Source organism: Oncorhynchus nerka, unplaced genomic scaffold (assembly GCF_034236695.1).
Source record: "Oncorhynchus nerka isolate Pitt River unplaced genomic scaffold, Oner_Uvic_2.0 unplaced_scaffold_2054, whole genome shotgun sequence".
In the NCBI taxonomy this organism is placed as follows: Eukaryota; Metazoa; Chordata; class Actinopteri; order Salmoniformes; family Salmonidae; genus Oncorhynchus; species Oncorhynchus nerka.
Window position 1 is genome coordinate 8,498 of NW_027039281.1, and position 15,664 is coordinate 24,161.

The following is a 15,664-nucleotide window of genomic DNA, read 5'->3' on the forward strand; positions in this document are numbered from 1 at the left end:
TGGAGAGGTAGGGGGATGGAGAGGTAGGGGATGGAGAGAGGTAGAGGTAGGGGGATGGAGAGGTAGGGGAGATGGAGAGGTAGGGGGATGGAGAGAGGTGTAGGGGGGATGGAGAGGTGTAGGGGGGGTGGAGAGGTAGGGCGGGTGGAGAGAGGTAGGGGGTATGGAGAGGTAGAGGTATGGAGAGAGGGGGGGGGATGGAGAGGTAGGGGGGGATGGAGAGGTGGGGGGGATGGAGAGAGTAGAGGTAGGGGGATGGAGAGAGGTAGAGGTAGGGGGATGGAGAGAGGTAGAGGTAGGGGGATGGAGAGGTAGGGGGATGGAGAGGTAGGGGGATGGAGAGGTAGGGGGATGGAGGAGAGGTAGAGGTATGGAGAGAGGTAGGGGGATGGAGAGAGGTAGGGGATGGAGAGGTAGGGGGATGGAGAGGTAGGGGGATGGAGAGGTAGGGGGATGGAGAGAGGTAGGGGGATGGAGAGAGGTAGGGGGGATGGAGAGAGGTAGGGGGATGGAGAGGTAGGGGGATGGAGAGGTAGGGGATGGAGATGTAGGGGGGATGGAGAGAGGTAGAGGTAGGGGGATGGAGAGAGGTAGAGGTAGGGGGATGGAGAGAGGTAGGGGATGGAGAGAGGTAGGGGGATGGAGAGGTAGGGGATGGGAGGTAGGGGATGGGGAGGTAGGGGGATGGAGAGGGGTGAGAGGTAGGGATGGAGAGAGGTAGGGGATGGAGAGAGGTAGGGGGGATGGAGAGGTAGGGGGGATGGAGAGGTAGGGGGGATGGAGAGGTAGGGGGGGATGGAGAGGTAGGGGGATGGAGAGGTAGGGGAGGTAGGGGATGGAGAGAGGGAGAGAGAGGGGAGAGAGGGAGGGATGGAGAGGTAGGGGATGGAGAGGGGGAGAGGTACGGGATGGAGAGGTAGGGGTGATGGAGAGGTAGGGGTGATGGAGAGGTAGGGGATGGAGAGAGGGAGAGGTAGGGGATGGAGAGGGGATGGAGAGATGGAGAGGTAGGGGGATGGAGAGAGGGAGAGGTAGGGGGATGGATAGAGGGAGAGAGAGGGGGAGAGGTACGGGATGGAGAGGTAGGGGGATGGAGAGAGGGAGAGAGAGGGGGATGGAGAGGGGGAGAGGTACGGGATGGAGAGGGGAAGAGGTAGGGTGATGGAGAGAGGGAGAGAGGGGTAGGGAAACCAAAAGACAGGGTCAGCTCCAACCATTATGTAACTCTCCTCTGTCCTGGCTACACTTAAAAGATGTGAATGAAAGCGAGAACGTCAGGAGGAATAGGAATTATCTTATTTTTCTCCTTCGTTCCATCAGAATAGTGTGGCTAATGGGACTACTATTTTCAGGAGAGACAGACCATCAGAATAGTGTGGCTAATGGACTAGTACCTTCAGGAGATACTACTGTAGGGAAAGACTACTGTAGAGAGAGACGACTGTATCCCAAATGTGCAACATGGCGAGAAGGTGTGAGCCCACTTGTAGCCCCCATCCTCCTCCTCCTCCTCTTTCTCCTCCCCTTCCTCACTCCTCCTCTTTCTCCTCCTCCTCTCTCCTCCTCCTCTTTCTCCTCCTCTTCCTCCTCCCCTTCCTCACTCCTCCTTTTTCTCCTCCCCTTCCTCACTCCTCCTCTTTCTCCTCCCCTTCCTCACTCCTCCTCTTTCTCCTCCCCTTTCTCACTCCTCCTCTTTCTCCTTCCCTTCCTCACTCCTCCTCCTCCTCCTCTTTCTCCTCCCCTTCCTCACTCCTCCTCTTTCTCCTTCCCTTCCTCACTCCTCCTCCTCCTCTTTCTCCTCCCCTTCCTCACTCATTTAACATTACATTTAAGTCATTTAGCAGACGCTCTTATCCAGAGCGACTTACAAATTGGTGCTTTCACCATATGACATCCAGTGGAACAGCCACTTTACAATAGTGCATCTAGGTCTTTTAAGGGGGGGGAGAAGGATTACTTTATCCTATCCTAGGTATTCCTTAAAGAGGTGGGGTTTCAGGTGTCTCCGGAAGGTGGTGATTGACTCCCGCTGTCCTGGCGTCGTGAGGGGAGTTTGTTCCACCATTGGGGGCCAGAGCAGCGAACAGTTTTGACTGGGCTGAGCTGGAACTGTACTTCCTCAGTGGTAGGGAGGCGAGCAGGCCAGAGGTGGATGAACGCAGTGCCCTTGTTTGGGTGTAGGGCCTGATCAGAGCCTGGAGGTAGTGAGGTGCCGTTCCCCTCACAGCTCCGTAGGCAAGCACCATGGTCTTGTAGCGGATGCGAGCTTCAACTGGAAGCCAGTGGAGAGAGCGGAGGAGCGGGGTGACGGAGAGAACTTGGGAAGGTTGAACACCAGACGGGCTGCGGCGTTCTGGATGAGTTGTAGGGGTTTAATGGCACAGGCAGGGAGCCCAGCCAACAGCGAGTTGCAGTAATCCAGACGGGAGATGACAAGTGCCTGGATTAGGACCTGCGCCGCTCCTGTGTGAGGCAGGGTCGTACTCTGCGGATGTTGTAGAGCATGAACCTACAGGAACGGGCCACCGCCTTGATGTTATTTGAGAACGACAGGGTGTTGTCCAGGATCACGCCAAGGTTCTTAGCGCTCTGGGACGAGGACACAATGGAGTTGTCAACCGTGATGGCGAGATCATGGAACGGGCAGTCCTTCCCCGGGAGGAAGAGCAGCTCCCCGTCTTGCCGAGGTTCAGCTTGAGGTGATGATCCGTCATCCACACTGATATGTCTGCCAGACATGCAGAGATGCGATTCGCCACCTGGTCGTCAGAAGGGGGAAAGGAGAAGATTAATTGTGTGTCGTCTGCATAGCAATGATAGGAGAGACCATGTGAGGTTATGACAGAGCCAAGTGACTTGGTGTATAGCGAGAATAGGAGAGGGCCTAGAACAGAGCCCTGGGGGACACCAGTGGTGAGAGCACGTGGTGAGGAGACGGATTCTCGCCACGCCACCTGGTAGGAGCGACCTGTCAGGTAGGACGCAATCAAAGCGTGGGCCGCGCCGGAGATGCCCAACTCGGAGAGGGTGGAGAGGAGGATCTGATGGTTCACAGTATCGAAGGCAGCCGATAGGTCTAGAAGGATGAGAGCAGAGGAGAGAGAGTTAGCTTTAGCAGTGCGGAGCGCTCCGTGATACAGAGAAGAGCAGTCTCAGTTGAATGACTAGTCTTGAAACCTGACTGATTTGGATCAAGAAGGTCATTCTGAGAGAGATAGCGGGAGAGCTGGCCAAGGACGGCACGTTCAAGAGTTTTGGAGAGAAAAGAAAGAAGGGATACTGGTCTGTAGTTGTTGACATCGGAGGGATCGAGTGTAGGTTTTTTCAGAAGGGGTGCAACTCTCGCTCTCTTGAAGACGGCAGGGACGTAGCCAGCGGTCAGGGATGAGTTGATGAGCGAGGTGAGGTAAGGGAGAAGGTCACCGGAGATGGTCTGGAGAAGAGAGGGAGGGGATAGGGTCAAGCGGGCAGGTTGTTGGGCGGCCGGCCGTCACAAGACGTGAGATGTCATCTGGAGAGAGGGGAGAAAGAGGTCAGAGCACAGGGTAGGGCAGTGTGAGCAGAACCAGCGGTGTCGTTTGACTTAGCAAACGAGGATCGGATGTCGTCGACCTTCTTTTCAAAATGGTTGACGAAGTCATCTGCAGAGAGGGAGGAGGGGGGGGGAGGGGGAGGAGGATTCAAGAGGGAGGAGAAGGTGGCAAAGAGCTTCCTAGGGTTAGAGGCAGATGCCTCTCCTCTTTCTCCTCCCCTTCCTCACTCCTCCTCTTTCAGATGCCTCCTCCTCTTTCTCCTCCCCTTCCTCACTCCTCCTCTTTCTCCTCCCCTTCCTCACTCCTCCTCTTTCTCCTCCTCCTCTCTCTTCCTCCTCTTTCTCCTCCCCCTCTCTCCTCCTCCTCCTCTTTCTCCTCCCCCTCTCTCCTCCTCCTCCTCTTTCTCCTCCCCTTTCTCACTCCTTCCCTTCCTCACTCCTCCTCTTTCTCCTCCCCTTCCTCACTCCTCCTCTTTCTCCTCCCCTTCCTCACTCCTCCTCTTTCTCCTTCCCTTCCTCACTCCTCCTCCTCCTCTTTCTCCTCCCCTTCCTCACTCCTCCTCTTTCTCCTCCCCTTCCTCACTCCTCCTCTTTCTCCTCCCCTTCCTCACTCCTCCTCTTTCTCCTCCCCTTCCTCACTCCTCTTACTCTAGTTTGACATACAACTAACACAGAGGAACTGGTGCTGCTCACCTTACTCTAACTACTGGTGCTGCTCACCTTACTCTAACTACTGGTGCTGCTCACCTTACTCTAACTACTGGTGCTGCTCTCAATGGTCAAGATGCTCTCGATGGTGCAGCTGTAGAACCTTTTGAGGATCTGAGGACCTATGCCAAATCTTTGTAGTCTCCTTAGGGGGAATAGGTGTTGTCGTGCCCTCTTCACGACTGTCTTGGTGTGTTTGGACCATGATAGTTTGTTGGTGATATGGACCTCAAGGAACTTGAAGCTCTCAACCTGCTCCACTACGGCCCCGTCGATGAGAATGGGGGCGTGCTCGGTCCTCCTTTTCCTGTAGTCCGCATCATCTCCTTTTGTCTTGATGCAGTCAGCCATTTTTTTATTTTATTTAACTAGGCAAGCCAGTTAAGAACAAATTCTTATTTACAATGACGGCCTACACTGGCCAAACCCTCCTCTAACCCGGACGACGCTGGGTCAATTGTGCGCCCAGACTCCCACTCACGACCGGTTGTGATACAGCCTGGAATCGAACCAGGGTCTGTAGTGACGCCTCTAGCACTGAGATGCAGTGTCCTTAGACCGCTGTGCCACTCGGTAGCCCCGACATTAAACTATTAAACATTGTTCTGATAGAGTACAGATTGATATTCACAACTTCAATCGGATTCTAGTCAACGAGGGAAATCTGAACACTCACCCACAGAGCATCCCTGTTTAAAGAACTAATGTTGTAGGCTATGGTATTTTTATTTTTATTTGCTGTGTGTGTGTGTGTGTGTGGTACAATCAGAAGTGTTTATGTGACTTTTCCTACAGTTTATTAGGTCTTGTTGTAACTAATGGCAACCACACTTGAACATATTTAGTAGCCCAGCAAAAACCAGCTTGCTAGCTTAATACAGGCGTGTGGTTGTAGTAAAGCTGTGACTCTCTCAGATCGTAGTAAAACTGTTAGCTGATCACTGTTCTCACAACCCCCATTTCTGTGTGGTCCCAGTCACTGATTGGGTAATTAAATATGTTCAACTTTAACCACAAAATGTCTGCAATTGATTCCCAGCAGGCAGAGTCCCTCCTCTTGTTAAAGTTCATGTTCCTTCAGAAAGACTATTGTTAAAGTTCATGTTCCTTCAGAAAGACTATTGTAAGTTTAGTTCTTTTTTTTTACAGCGATGACTGACCAGGGTTTCTGTTTTCTCTCTTCTCCCAGATATTTTTGAGTACATATCAGCGGACACTCAGGACGATTCTCTCTCTCTCTCCCTCTCTCTCCTCTCCTCTCCTCTCCTCTCCTCTCCCTCCTCTCCTCTCCTCTCTCCTCTCCTCTCCTCTCCTCTCTGTGATTGGATAGACAGCCTGACGGTTGGAACTCAACATGCCAGTGATGTCAACGCCAGACTTCAGGTTGGTTAACTGATATATGATACGAAGTTCTTGGCAAGATTACATTTATGATACATAATGGATGCCGGTTATGTTATTGTCGGCAGGACATCGTGTGTTCTACTTCGTGAATTGTCAATAATTAAAATGTTGGGGTTTTGACACACATCTCTGTAACGTCATGAGTTGTTTATATCCGTAGTTACCTGTCTTTTCTGATGTAGACTGTAACCATGGGCAACGTGGAGAGCCAGAACGTCGATCACGCCTTCTACGGCACCCAACATGGCCACCTGTCCCGTAAGCACATGTCTCGATCGCTCCCGTCTCCAACAAGCACCATCAGTCCAGTTCTGGTTCCAGCCGCTCCCCGTGACTGTCACGCCTCGCAAGGCAAAGTGGATCACCAAACTCTGAGACCTCCACGCGTTCCAGCAGCACCCCTAGTATCCCACAGTCCTTAGCGGATCACGCCTGGAGCCCTTCAACCAGACCAATGTCCTGTCAGACTACTCCTCTCCGATCTGGGTGGACCGCGTGGCCATGAACCTCCGGCCCGTCTCCTGCCATACCCACCTAGACAACCCGTCTGTAACGCCCCATCAAGACGCAGAGTCACCTGGGACTAGACCCCACGAACCCCAGGGTCTACAGGACAGAGGACTGGGCCTATACAGTAACACAGGGGAGGCGACCTACCTTCAGAAGACTAGAGACGGACCTAGGGAACCTCGAGAGGTGGTCAGCTTCAAGAAGAAGAGATCCAAATCAGCCGACATGTGGAGAGAAGACGACAGTCTGGACTTCAGTCTGTCAGACCTCAGCCGGGAACACCTCACCAGGTTAGAGAAGTGAGACCTCAGCCGGGAACACCTCACCAGGTTAGAGAAGTCAGACCTCAGCCGGAAACACCTCACCAGGTTAGAGAAGTCAGACCTCAGCCGGCAACACCTCACCAGGTTAGAGAAGTCAGACCTCAGCCTGGAACACCTGACCAGGTTAGAGAAGTCAGACCTCAGCCGGGAACACCTCACCAGGTTAGAGAAGTCAGACCTCAGCCGGCAACACCTCACCAGGTTAGAGAAGTCAGACCTCAGCCGGCAACACCTCACCAGGTTAGAGAAGTCAGACCTCAGCCAGGAACACCTCACCAGGTTAGAGAAGTCAGACCTCAGCCAGGAACACCTCACCAGGTTAGAGAATGACCGTGATATACTATGACTATGATATGAGTTTTTTTTACTTAATTACTTGTAGATTAATGCACTAATTGTAAGTCACTTGTTGGGGAATAATCTGAATATAGTTGTGTAACATAGATAAGATGTTTTTATTTTCATTATATGCTTGTGAGTTACTTCTCATCAGAATGTATCTTGTTGTACTATAGTGGTGGCCGGTTGCAGTTATCTGTTCTCTGTCATGGGGTCAGTTACTTGGGCCGCAGAAAGGGGAGGGGTCAAGCTTGTCTTCATATGTAAACATATCTTTTAAACCAATTATTTATTGGCTCCACAATGTCTGTGTGCCAGTCACTGTGTCTCTGTGATCTTGTCCAGGAGGGGTGTATTTGATATATGCCTGTTGATGAGGTTTTGTTTTATGGTCCTGAGAGCGAGATGAGAACATAGTTTAGGAGACAAAAGCTGAATGATAATTTATAGCCAATGCCGTCTGGCTATGTGTGTCTTTTGCTATAAAGGATCTCAGTTGCAATGTGTAAGGGACTCTCAGAGAATTCATTGATAGACACTGAATTGATCTGAGAGTCACAGGGTTGTGATGGAGCTCATATAATTAAAGATGGACTTTATGATAACTCTGACTTGTGTTGTGGTTTGCTCTCATGATTTGGTAAATACAGGAAATGTCCACTACACACTCTGGATATGCTAAATGACTAACATGTAAGTGTAGAGAATCGGCCAACTGGAGGGGTTGTCAGTTCAAATCCATTCAATTTACGTCTCTTTTCAGCACAGAGGAGATCATCGACACGGAGGAGGTAGAAGACTTCCCTGATTGTGACGGCCTGCTGGGGCTCGTGTCCCCTGAGGGTCTGGAGAGTCTGGACGCAGCAGGCCGAGCCAACTCCCTGGACCAGCTCTACGGGGGTCAGATGACCCCGACCCGCCGATTCGCTGGACGCTACGCTAGTGGCACCATGACGCCAACCGCTCCGCCCGAGAGGGTGATAAGATGGTGTCTCCGGAAGAGGAGGATGATGGGAACTCGTACGAGCGTATACCTGCCCTGCCGACGCTCACACTGCCTGTCTGAGGGGCTAACTAATCCCGGGCTGCCACCTGCTCCACAATGCAGGGACGCAGGGCACAGACCATACAGGTAGGATGTCACAATGTTGTTACACTGACTCCATGTTTGTTTTTTAGTCATAGGATGCACACCGAATGCATATCATAGACCACACTGGTAGCATACGTAAGGGATAATTAACGAGGGACTGTGTGTTCTATGGAAACTACAGAACGACGTGGAAGGTGTGTTCCACGACACGCTAGAGGAGTGGAACTGACGTTCCACGGAGTTGCAATATGTTCCAGAGAACCCAGAGAACCCCTGGTTTATTCTCCCTTTTAATACCACGGCTATAATTTAACACATTTTGCTGCTAGAAATGTTCATTTGTTTTTATTAGTGATCCCCATTAGTTCCTGCCAAGGCAGCAGCTACTCTTCCTGGGGTTTATTATGGATCCCCATTAGTTCCTGCCGAGGCAGCAGCTACTCTTCCTTGGGTTTATTATGGATCCCCATTAGTTCCTGCCAAGGCAGCAGCTACTCTTCCTGGGGTTTATTATGGATCCCCATTAGTTCCTGCCAAGGCAGCAGCTACTCTTCCTTGGGTTTATTATGGATCCCCATTAGTTCCTGCCAAGGCAGCAGTTACTCTTCCTGGGGTTTATTATGGATCCCCATTAGTTCCTGCCAAGGCAGCAGCTACTCTTCATGGGGTTTATTATGGATCCCCATTAGTTCCTGCCAAGGCAGCAGCTACTCTTCCTGGGGTTTATTATGGATCCCCATTAGTTCCTGCCAAGGCAGCAGCTACTCTTCCTGGTGTTTATTATGGATCCCCATTAGTTCCTGCCAAGGCAGCAGCTCCTCTTCCTGGGGTTTATTATGGATCCCCATTAGTTACTGCCAAGGCAGCAGCTACTCTTCCTTGGGTTTATTATGGATCCCCATTAGTTCCTGCCAAGGCAGCAGCAACTCTTCCTGGGGTTTATTATGGATCCCCATTAGTTCCTGCCAAGGCAGCAGCTACTCTTCCTGGGGTTTATTATGGATCCCCATTAGTTCCTGCCAAGGCAGCAGCTACTCTTCCTTGGGTTTATTATGGATCCCCATTAGTTCCTGTCAAGACAGCAGCTACTTTTCCCAGGGTCCAGCAAAATTAAGGCAGTTATACATTTTTAAAAAACAACATTACAATACATTCATAACATATTTCACAACATATTAAGTGTGTGTCCTCAGGCGTCTACGCTACTTACAACATATCTATACCAGAACATCCGTGTGTATAGTGCGTATGTTGTATGTTGTACGTATGTTGTATGTTGTATGTTGTACGTATGTTGTATGTTGTATGTTGTATGTTGTACGTATGTTGTATGTTGTATGTTGTATGTTGTACGTATGTTGTATGTTGTATGTTGTATGTTGTACGTATGTTGTGTGTTGTATGTTGTATGTTGTACGTATGTTGTATGTTGTATGTTGTACGTATGTTGTATGTTGTATGTTGTATGTTGTATGTTGTATGTTGTACGTATGTTGTATGTTGTATGTTGTATGTTGTATGTTGTATGTTGTACGTATGTTGTATGTTGTATGTTGTATGTTGTATGTTGTATGTTGTACGTATGTTGTGTGTTTTGTAAGCATGTGTCTGTGTTTTGCTTCACCGTCCACACTGTTCCATAAGGTTTATTTCTATCTGTTTTTTAAAATCTAATTTTACTGCTGGCACAAGTTACTTGTTGTGGAATAGAGTTCCATGTAGTCATGGCTCTATGTAGTACTGTGGAATAGAGTTCCATGTAGTCATGGCTCTAGGTAGTACTGTGGAATAGAGTTCCATGTAGTCATGGCTCTATGTAGTACTGTGGAATAGAGTTCCATGTAGTCATGGCTCTATGTAGTACTGTGGAATAGAGTTCCATGTGGTCATGGCTCTATGTAGTACTGTGGAATAGAGTTCCATGTAGTCATGGCTCTATGTAGTACTGTGGAATAGAGTTCCATGTAGTCATGGCTCTATGTAGTACTGTGGAATAGAGTTCCATGTAGTCATGGCTCTATGTAGTACTGTGGAATAGAGTTCCATGTGGTCATGGCTCTATGTAGTACTGTGGAATAGAGTTCCATGTAGTCATGGCTCTATGTAGTACTGTGGAATAGAGTTCCATGTAGTCATGGCTCTATGTAGTACTGTGGAATAGAGTTCCATGTAGTCATGGCTCTAGGTAGTACTGTGCGCCTCCCATAGTCTGTTCTGGACTGTGAAAGAGACCTCGTGTGGCATGTGTTGTGGGGTATGCATGGGTGTCCTAGCAAAAAAAAAAAAAGCTTTTCTTTCAAAAACAAGGACATTTCTAAGTGACCCCAAACTGTTGAACGGTAGTGTTCATTGTAATATTGTTGTATACATTGTTGTTATACATGTTGTATTGTGGATATGTAGTGGTGTTATAAACTTTTGAACGGTAGTGTAGGTTTTTTCCAGCAACACGCTATGATCGATAATGCAGGTAGAACTGTGTGTAACATCCACTGATGAAGCGCGTTTACTAGATGGCGTACAGTGTAGTGGCTGTGTTAACCAAACAGACTTGCTAGTTTAGCTCACCAAGAAACCTAGAAATGTGTTTTAGCATCCGCTGAAGTAGCTAGCAGGTTTACTCGACAGTGGTTGCCGTGGTAACCAAACAGACAGACTCGCTAGTTTAGCTCACCAAACCATCAGTCCTGTAGCTTGCTATTGTGAAATTCTAATTCAACAACGCCAATAATGTTTTCAATTCGACTTTTGCTTTCAAAATGCAGCTCAAACATAAAACATGTCAAAATGAACTGTACCCTAGTTTCTAGAAAGACCCGTCTGTAGACTAGGCTAAGGTTAGTAGCCGTTGAATTCTACCGTGCTGATGTACCGTGCTGATGTACCGTGTTGAATTCTACCGTGTTGATGTGCCGTGTTGATGTACCGTGTTGATGTGCCGTGTTGATGTACCGTGCTGAATTCTACCGTGCTGATGTACCGTGTTGAATTCTACCGTGTTGATGTACCGTGTTGATGTACCGTGTTGAATTCTACCGTGCTGATGTACCGTGTTGATGTACCGTGTTGATGTACCGTGTTGATGTACCGTGCTGATGTGCCGTGTTGAATTCTACCGTGTTGATGTGCCGTGTTGAATTCTACCGTGTTGATGTACCGTGTTGATGTACCGTGTTGATGTACCGTGCTGATGTACCGTGCTGATGTACCGTGCTGAATTCTACCGTGTTGATGTGCCGTGTTGATGTACCGTGTTGATGTACCGTGTTGATGTACCGTGTTGATGTACCGTGTTGAATTCTACCGTGTTGATGTACCGTGTTGATGTACCGTGTTGAATTCTACCGTGTTGATGTACCGTGTTGATGTACCGTGCTGATGTACCGTGCTGATGTACCGTGCTGAATTCTACCGTGCTGATGTACCGTGTTGAATTCTACCGTGTTGATGTGCCGTGCTGATGTACCGCGGTTGATGTACCGTGCTGATGTACCGCGGTTGAATTCTACCGTGGTTGATGTACCGTGCTGATGTACCGTGCTGATGTACCGTGTTGATGTACCGTGTTGAATTCTACCGTGCTGATGTACCGTGTTGATGTACCGTGTTGAATTCTACCGTGCTGATGTACCGTGTTGATGTACCGTGTTGATGTACCGTGCTGATGTACCGTGCGTTATAGGGAAACCATGCAGGCTCTGGAATGCCGTTTAAGCCAATCAGAAATGAGGATTCAAGAATGCCATGGTATAACACTAATATGATACTGATTTTTAGTCATTTCCGGAGTCGATGTGAATGTGATTCCACATGAAAAACAAACCAATTAGAGTGGAGGATTTGTTAAGGGCACCACTGGTACCCTAGTTTCTAGAAAGACCCGTCTGTAGACTAGGCTAAGGTTGGCCAGGGTAGGATCAGTGACCTCAACTTGTTGGATTTTTTTAAGGGCACCACTGGTACCCTAGTTTCTAGAAAGACCCGTCTGTAGACTAGGCTAAGGTTGGCCAGGGTAGGATCAGTGACCTCAACTTGTTGGATTTTTTTAAGGGCACCACTGGTACCCTAGTTTCTAGAAAGACCCGTCTGTAGACTAGGCAGGCCAGGGTAGGATCAGGATTTTTTAAGGGCACCACTGGTAACTTAGTTTCTAGAAAGACCCGTCTGTAGACTAGGCTAAGTTTGGCCAGGGTAGGATCAGGATTTTTTGAGGGCACCACTGGTACCCTAGTTTCTAGAAAGACCCGTCTGTAGACTAGGCTAAGTTTGGCCAGGGTAGGATCAGGATTTTTTGAGGGCAGGGTTGCCACCTCCACATCTGCAGAGACGGTATGGACTCTACTCAAGGTGAAGGACTGCTGGTGTGACAGGACTGAAGCTTGGTTTTCTGTCAGTCTGACCACATGTCTGGAGACCAATAGAATGCAACAAGTGTCCATAGACTGTGTGTGTCTCACCTCTACCTTGTGTGTGTGTGTCTGTGGATGGGTGTGTCTCTACCTGTGTCGTGTGTGTGTGTGTGTCTCATCTCTACCTGTGTCGTGTGTGGGTGTGTCTCTACCTGTGTCGTGTGTGTGTCTCATCTCTACCTGTGTCGTGTGTGTGTGTCTCATCTCTACCTGTGTCGTGTGTGTGTGTCTCATCTCTACCTGTGTCGTGTGTGTGTGGGTGTCTCATCTCTACCTGTGTGGGTGTGTCTCTACCTGTGTCATGTGTGTGTATGCGTCTCATCTCTACCTGTGTGTGTGTGTGTGTGTGTGTGTGTCTCATCTCTACCTGTGTGTGTGTGTGGGTGTCTCATCTCTACCTGTGTCGTGTGTGTGTGGGTGTCTCATCTCTACCTGTGTGTGTGGGTGTCTCATCTCTACCTGTGTGTGTGTGGGTGTGTCTCTACCTGTGTCGTGTGTGTGTGTGTGTGTGTGTGTCTCATCTCTACCTGTGTCGTGTGGGCGTGTCTCATCTCTACCTGTGTCGTGTTTGTGTGTGTGTGTGTGTGTTTCTCATCTCTACCTGTGTCGTGTGTGTGTGTGTGTGTGTGTCTCTACCTGTGTCGTGTGTGTCTCATCTCTACCTGTGTCGTGTGTGTCTCACCTGTGTGACTGTACCTGTGTTTCCAGGATGTGACAGCCGGAGAGGGCAGTGAGTACGAGGACAGTGGCATCGACGGGGTGACTGCTTCGGGGGCGGAGCATCAGTCCCGGCGCTATAAGACCATGTCCATGTCCTTCTCCGTGTGCTCGGCGGCGGGCGGAGCCTGTTCGCTGGCAGCGACAGCGAAGCAGCAGCGGGGGAGGAGCCAGTGAGGGGGTCCAGGGGGTCTACGAGAACTTCAGACAGGTGGGTTCTGGTTCACACACACACACACACACACACACACACACACACACACACACGATCACAATCATCATCTGCTATGTGTGTTTCAAATCAAATGGATTTTTAAAGCCCTTTTTACATCAGCTGATACACAAACCCAGTCTAAAACCCCAAAACAACAAGCAATGCAGATGTAGAAGCACGTTGGCTAGGAAAAACTCCCGAAAAAGGCCAGAACCTAGGAAGAAACCCAGAGAGGGACCAGGCTCTCAGGGGGGTTTGTTGTTTTCAGTCCTTTGTCTGTCTATGTATTTTAAGCTGCAAACTAATTGCAGTTCGGGAACAATAAAGCTTTATTGATTTGAATGTAATGTAATGTTATGATCAGGAGTTGGAGATGAGCTCATGTCAGACAGAGAGTCTGGAGGAGGCGGGGTCAGCCCTGGAGTGACGAGCAGAGCACCATGAGTTCAGCCTACCAATCAGATCCCCTGCACGGCGTCGTCCAGGGAACCGTGAGGAAGGCAGGCCGGGCTGGCCGTCAAGAACTTCCTGGTTCACAAGAAAAGCAAGAAGGTGGAGTCGGCCACCAGGGGAGGAAGTGGAAGAGCTACTGGGTCTGCCTCAAAGGTACCTACCCTACAGTATATACTGTATCTATACACACTGCTATCTAACTATCTACTGGTTCTATACACACTGCTATCTAACTATCTACTGGCTCTATACACATTACAGCTACTGGGTCTGCCTCAAAGGTACATACCCTATCTACTGGCTCTATACACAATACAGCTACTGGGTCTGCCTCAAAGGTACCTACCCTACAGTATATACTGTATCTATACACACTGCTATCTAACTATCTACTGGCTCTATACACATTACAGCTACTGGGTCTGCCTCAAAGGTACATACCCTATCTACTGGCTCTATACACATTACAGCTACTGGGTCTGCCTCAAAGGTACCTACCCTACAGTATATACTGTATCTATACACACTGCTATCTAACTATCTACTGGCTCTATACACATTACAGCTACTGGGTCTGCCTCAAAGGTACCTACCCTACAGTATATACTGTATCTATACACACTGCTATCTAACTATCTACTTGCTCTATACACATTACAGCTACTGGGTCTGCCTCAAAGGTACCTACCCTATCTACTGGCTCTATACACATTACAGCTACTGGGTCTGCCTCAAAGGTACCTACCCTACAGTATATACTGTATCTATACACACTGCTATTTAACTATCTACTGTATCTATACACACTGCTATCTAACTATCTACTGGCTCTATACACATTACAGCTACTGCTACAAATGTTACTACTACGACTACTACTGCTACTACTACCACTACCACTACTACTACTACTACTACCGCTACTACTACCGCTACTACTACTACTACTACTACTGTTACTACTACTGCTACTGCTACTACTACTACTACTACCACTACTACCACTACCACTACGGCTACTACTAGTACTAGTATGACCTACAGGGTGTGCCTCGAAGGTAACGAGAGGCCTCCATCTAGCCATATTCTTTATACTCATACTATTACTGATGATACTGAATGGAGGAGCTACCGGTCTGTCTGAGAGGGGAGGCCTGCCCTCCATACAGCGATTTAAGTATTTTATATCAATACTCACTATACTAGCCTTACTCTTTACACGTATATACACTATTACTACCATTACTATACACACTGATGCCTTCCGACCACTAGTATTACTGCTGCTGCTTTGCCTAGCCGTAGCCTTTACATTTTAAAACATGTAAATGGCTTTAGACGATATAGCACTGTACTCAATACAACCCTATGATTTGACAGTTCCCCTGAAGAGCACAGTAATACAACCCCTGTGATTTAGGACCTGAAGAGCACTGTACTAATACAACCCTATGTGATTTAGGACAGTTCCCTTGAAGACACTGTACTCCAATACAACCCTATGTGATTTAGGACAGTTCCCCTGAAGACAGGAACAGCACTGTACTCAATACAACCCTATGTGATTTATGACAGTTCCCCTGAAGAGGTACAGCACTGTACTCAATACAACCCTATGTGATTTATGACAGTTCCCCTGAAGAGCACTGTACTCACCACAACCCAATACAAGCACTGTACTATGTGATTTAGGACAGTTCCCCTGAAGAGCACTGTACTCAATACAACCCTATGTGATTTAGGACAGTTCCCCTGAAGAGCACTGTACTCAATACAACCCTATGTGATTTATGACAGTTCCCCTGAAGAGGTACAGCACTGTACTCAATACAACCCTATGTGATTTAGGACCGTTCCCCTGAAGAGGTACAGCACTGTACTCAATACAACCCTATGTGATTTATGACAGTTCCCCTGAAGAGCACTGTACTCAATACAACCCTATGTGATTTAGGACAGTTC

General features: G+C 48.6%; 1 pseudogene; it reads left to right on the plus strand.

The window, feature by feature from the left end:
* Positions 1 to 5,835: 5,835 nt before the first annotated feature.
* On the plus strand, positions 5,836 to 15,178 carry LOC135567445 (rho guanine nucleotide exchange factor TIAM1-like; annotated as a pseudogene).
* The last annotated feature ends 486 nt before the right edge of the window (positions 15,179 to 15,664 follow it).